Source organism: Alosa pseudoharengus, unplaced genomic scaffold (genome assembly GCF_046254945.1).
Source record: "Alosa pseudoharengus isolate Yale_2024_CS ecotype anadromous, Long Island Sound unplaced genomic scaffold, YU_APseudo_1.1 YU_APseudo_1.1_scf_11, whole genome shotgun sequence".
Lineage (NCBI taxonomy): Eukaryota > Metazoa > Chordata > Actinopteri > Clupeiformes > Clupeidae > Alosa > Alosa pseudoharengus.
Window position 1 is genome coordinate 12817175 of NW_027468576.1, and position 5653 is coordinate 12822827.

Below are 5653 nucleotides of genomic sequence, written 5' to 3' on the forward strand. Positions count from 1 at the left end.
TGTCCACTGCTGTGGGATTGATTCTCACATAATTGTCCTAAACTGTAACACACCCTAGTGGTATCCTTTACTATCTATCTATTTTTTCATCTATTATCACTACATTCAGTGGTTGAGGCGCCTTTTTAAACATGTTAAATATTCCAAACTAGGCCTAAGGCTTTGCAGGCTTGTCCTTTCCTTCCGGAACTAAATACTTTTTGTAAATTTTCTTGTAACTGTTCGAAGATGCATATATCTTAATGTTTACATTTATATCTGTTTTTATATCTGTCCTTTCATGATGGAATTGCACTTTAACGTGATTGATCACATGACCTATCATAGATGTATATATGGAGGTGTGTCTCCCCACTTGTTTCATGTCTGATGAAGGGCTGGGGCCCGAAACGTCACATGTGTTGATATAGCCTAAAAATAAAAAAACGCTAAGGAGCAGCTTCTGGTGTGCGGACTCCAACGTTCTTCTACTTGCTATCAGAGCAAGACATTAGAGATGGCGCATGACATGCAGTGATGCCTTGTATAAAATATATAAAAAAAACGCTATTTAAAGGAACCGTATACACATATACTTCCATTAACCTAACGTTACTGTGACTTTTTTAAAATGTACACCTCAGAATCCAGGCCACACTGACCAGAGACCTGCCTGCACTCTTTTGGATGAAGAATACATGTGTGAACCATTTCTTGTGTTGGAAAAACAGGAGACCTGAAGAGCTCTTGGTAAGTTGTACATTGATTTAATAGAATAAGTAATACGTTTTTGTTTAGATGAGCCAAATCATAGGAATCAGCTTTCATCTAGGCCTGTGTTTTGTGATGTGTCATTTTTAGATGCTTTTGGTTTGCCTCATCCATTATGTCAGCAAAGAACAGGAGTGGGCAGGAAACATGCACTGTTGAAAACATGGCCAACCAACTGGAGCACCCACAAGGCTCTTGTGAAGGAAGTCCACAAGCCTTTGTGCTTCAGGTCTGTATGTGTTGACAAATATGTCTTGCTCTTGGTGATTGTCATTGGTAATATATCAGCATTTAACAATCACACAATGTCAATGTTGCCCAAAATAACTACCAGGGAGGTGTTACCAAGACAGCTGCAGAGTGGCAAGACTGGGCTTTAGTAATATTTTGTCAGACAGTAAAGGATAAATATTTTTTTTCTTTTCTTTTGAAATGACATGCTGTCCATGCATCTCAAATTGAAGGATGGATGGAAAGAACTCTTTGATCAACCCCCACAGAGAGCTGAGGTGGCTATCTGTAAGTATATTTGAGTGGACAAACAGAACTTCTCTGACAGATGACATGTTGAAATCTTGCTTTAGACCTCATAATGATCTTATAATATTATTTTATACCTAAATGCAGTTTGGAGACACCCCCGGCTGGTAGTGCTGATGGAACTGGTGGAGGCAACAATGAAGCGGCAACAGAAAGAGAAGGCAGGTGGCAAAGGTTGCTGCTATTGAAAAATACTGAGTATGTGAGTGAGTGAGTATGTGTGCATGTATGTAGCTGGGTAGGTCATGGTACATGGTACAAAAATACAGAATTTAAAGCACTAGCACAACACTTGACTCACAACCCACAACTACTGACAATGGAATTACTCTTTTAGAGTGAGTGAGTGAGGGAGAGAGATAGAATATTTCTGTAAATGTTTAATGTTAATTTAGAATAATTTATTTCTTTGAATCATTATACAGTTTTAAAATGTTTATTGTTTGTGTTTTTGTATATGAAAGATGTCGATTGTTGTAGATAAAAGTAGATTGTATATTTTAATTTAACTTTAATTTCTAAAGTGATATGTAAAAGCTTGTATAATTGTATTTTGTTTGTATGTTTTATTTGCAAGGTTGTGTTTGTCAAACTTGTTAATAAAAGTAGCTTGTGCTTTTAATGACTAGTTCTGGATTTGTGTTTATTTTCAAGTACTTTTGGTAGTTAATGGGCCACATGTGGCCCGGGGACCCAGCCGACATTCAGCCAACACTCAGTAAGATCAGTTTTATAGTGCGTGGGCCAGTACAGGCCCAGAGGCCCAGCCGACACTCAGCCAACACTCAGTCAGATCAGTTTTATAGTGCGTGGGCCAGTACAGGCCCAGCCGACACTCAGCCAACACTCAGTCAGATCAGTTTTACAGTGCGTGGGCCAGTACAGGCCCAGAGGCCCAGCCGACACTCAGCCAACACTCAGTTATATAGTGTGTGGGCCAGACCTGGGCCAACAGAATGCATGACAGTCATTTCACAGTGTGTGGCCCAGAAGCAATAAGAGTCATTTCACAGTGTGTGGGCCACATCTGGGCCAGAGGAAATTCTTTGTGTCAGTTATCAGTAACTGGGCCATTGTTGGGCCGGAGGCCCAGCCAGAACTGGGCCAACACTCACAAAACCCTGAGGCAAGGTAGTGGGCCAGAGGTGGGCCGGTCAACTTTTGCTATCTGGGGGGGGTTTACAAACTTATTCAAAATCATCCCCCCCTCTGGTTTTTACACAAATCGCACCCTGCATATACCTCAGGTGACTTTAAACACCATGTTCTATTCTCTACACCTAACTATCCTTTCATTTATCATGTACAGACCTTTCTGCCCTGTAACTGTCCCTAGGCAGATGGGTCAGGCCCTTGAGTTGTGGATCTGCTCGAGGTTTCTTCCTATATGTATCTCCAATTCTAGGGAGTTTTTCCTCGCCCCTGTTACTCATGGGCTCTCTTTGAATGTTTTAACACTCTGTAAAGTGCCATGAGACATGTGTTATGTTTTGGCGCTCTATAAGTGAAATTAAACTGAAATTGAAATTAATTTGTAATGTCAAGTGGATTGTGATTTTTAATAAATAAATGAATAAATGAATAAAAATATAACTTGCACTAAAGAGATTCAATACAGGTGTGTACAATTCACTGAAGACAGTAGCGTCAAGCACCAAAACGGAGACAACTTGCTTAATTGCTGCCTGGTGCGCTCAAGAGTCCATGACGTCACGCATGGACGCGGACGAGAATCCTGTTAAAATTAATACCAACGCAGCAAAGTACTTTGAACGTCTACAAAGACTGGAGAGGCAGCCGGTAAGAAGCTAAACTTAAAATCTTTGCTACGGAGTTGTTACTGTTGCTGCTGAGCCGTTCGAGAATGGTGTTTGTTTATTTGATAGCGTGCAGCAAAAATGGATGCGTAGCTCTGTTTAATACACGCTCTGTTTAATATGTGTTTGCCATGCTTTGATTGTTTGATGAAATGTGTGTTAATATGACCATAGGCTGCATGTTTCTTAAATATTATTAGAAAGTGTTTGGTTGATTGGTGTAACAAGAGGGTCTGCTTTTTAATTGGGTTAACAGATTTAAAGGGTGAATAGGCTAATGGGGTTTGTGCAATTAACATGGCAATATGTGGTTTGTGCTATGTAAGCTTATATGTGTTTCAGTGTTTGGTGTTATCAAGTAGCATTTTGTATTGAATGGAATATTTAAGACTGACATTTACATGTAAATTTGTAATATTTATGAATATTTGTGTTTTATGTGATTACTTATGTGTGTATTTTTCTGGTTGTTTAAAGGTTTTTTACCTGTTTGACCACTGCTAAAGAAAAAAAAAAAAAGAAAAGTGGAAAAGAAAACAAACTGAGTGGATTCCAGTTTTAATCTCCATGTAGACGGGTCTAAATCCCTTTCAAGTTGGGGAATCTGCACAACTAAACTAACAACTTGACAGTAAAAAACCGGAAGTCCAGGAATTGGAACCCGGATAGCCAGAGAACACAGCCCTGATTGGTAACCGAAGACCAGGCGATTAAGGAGTGTGGAAAGGCACTAAGCTTGGACCTGGGGAGAAGTCAGGAGCTTGATTGCTGGCGCCTAGAAAGAAAGTACAAGAAAAACTTATTAGAAAAGAGGGGTTGAAAGAAAGTGCACTTACCTTGTCATCCACGAACGACCTGCAGAGATGTCAAAGACCGCTGACGAACTGAAAAAGGACCGGACTGTGGCAAAGAGAGCATTTTCCCGCATGGCTAATGTCCTGCTGAAGACCTATGATAACAAATCAGTATTAGAACTACAAGATGGATTCAGCAATCTCACACAAGCAGCAGAAAGAGTCTGGGAAGCCAATGATGATTTAGAAGCCAAACTTCTCGAGGATAAAGAGACTGAGGTGGGTGCTGAAGAAGCAGAGTTATCTGATCAGCAAAAGGCAGACCTAGTAAAGACGGCTGGTGAGTGCGAAGAAACATTGAAGGAAGTCAGACGTCTTCTCCAAAACATGCTGTGGTTCCAAAATGGAGAACACGATGTGCTCACTGCGCTCCAAGTGGCAGAAGTTGAAACCAGGCGCACGGGTGCAGTTGACCTCAACAGCAGGCTCGAAGCCTATGAATTCATGCTGGGTCACCTTCAAGATCTTGCGAAAGCAGCAAAAGTGTCTTTTGAGCGATGGAAGCGATGGACACCAGCCGAACAGAAGCAAGACATCCAGGGACGGTTGAAGGATCTCGACCAGAAAATTCCTTTGCTCGTGTCCAGGAAAGCGTACTTCATTTGCGAGAAGATGAAAGAGGATCAACGACAAGTAACCCCTGTCTTCCAAAATCCTTCAGCGCCTGCCATTAGACTGAAGCCAACTGCTCTTTCCAAATTTTCTGGCAACAAGCGTGACTTCCACAGATGGAGGAAGGACTGGGAGGCTCTGCAAAAACAAGGTGAGCCCTCAGGCTCAAAGGAAGTAAAAAAGTTCCAGTTGCTGGACAGTCTGGAAGAGAAGATAATGGAAGAGGTGCAGAGAATGCCAGCTATTAAGAACCACCAACCACGGAAAATAGTGGAGTTGATCCAAACAGTTGAGAAGGCACTGCAGGACCTGAGCGACCTTGGAGATACAGGGGCAATCAAAAATCCATTAGTCACCAAGTCTGTTGAAAGTAAGCTCCCCGAAACCCTGAAAAAAGAGTGGCTTGTATATGCGGCTGACGGTAGTCCCAGGCAACAGATTTGACAGCCTGCTGGCTTTTCTCAAGGAGCAAGAGGCCATTTATGAACAGCTCGAGCACTTGAAGGAAGAGGAACCACTGAGAGAAACGAGGTCTGAGCCAAGGCACGCAAGAACAAGGGCCACAAAGTCAAACGACGCGCCAGCAGGATGTGTCGTCTGTGGTGATGGAAAACATCGGAAGAAGCTGTACTTCTGTAAGCAGTTCCGGGCCCTGAAGCCAGCAGATAAGAACACAGCGGTGAAAAAGCTAGGGGCATGTGAGAGATGTCAACTTACCTCTGCAAGCATCCAGACTGTAAGGACCAACGCCTTCCTGAACACCACTACTACCTGTGTTCAAATGCTGCTTCAAGAGGCGGAGCCATGCCGAAGAGGAGTGAGCACCAGAAGGCAGGCAGGAATGGATATACGGCTAATCAGGAGGACTTTATCCGAAAGCTCCCCCCAGAACTGGCAGAACAGTGTCGACATGTTTTCTCCAATGCCGCCTCAGACACTCAGCACTGAGACCACGCCATCCAGCCTGCTTGGGCAGCATGGTCTGCAAGAGTTTCCAGTCATAATGATGCTCCTTCAAGTGACGGCCAATGCTGGGCAAAAGATTGGCACTCTGATTGACCTAGCATCAGATACGAACTA

General features: G+C 42.6%; 1 long non-coding RNA gene across 1 annotated transcript; it reads left to right on the forward strand.

Moving 5' to 3' along the window:
• Positions 1-622: 622 nt before the first annotated feature.
• Positions 623-1800, forward strand: LOC143116745 (uncharacterized). The gene is made up of 4 exons (XR_012985918.1): positions 623-729; positions 841-979; positions 1215-1269; positions 1378-1800. It is a non-coding gene; the product is annotated as an uncharacterized LOC143116745 (long non-coding RNA).
• The last annotated feature ends 3853 nt before the right edge of the window (positions 1801-5653 follow it).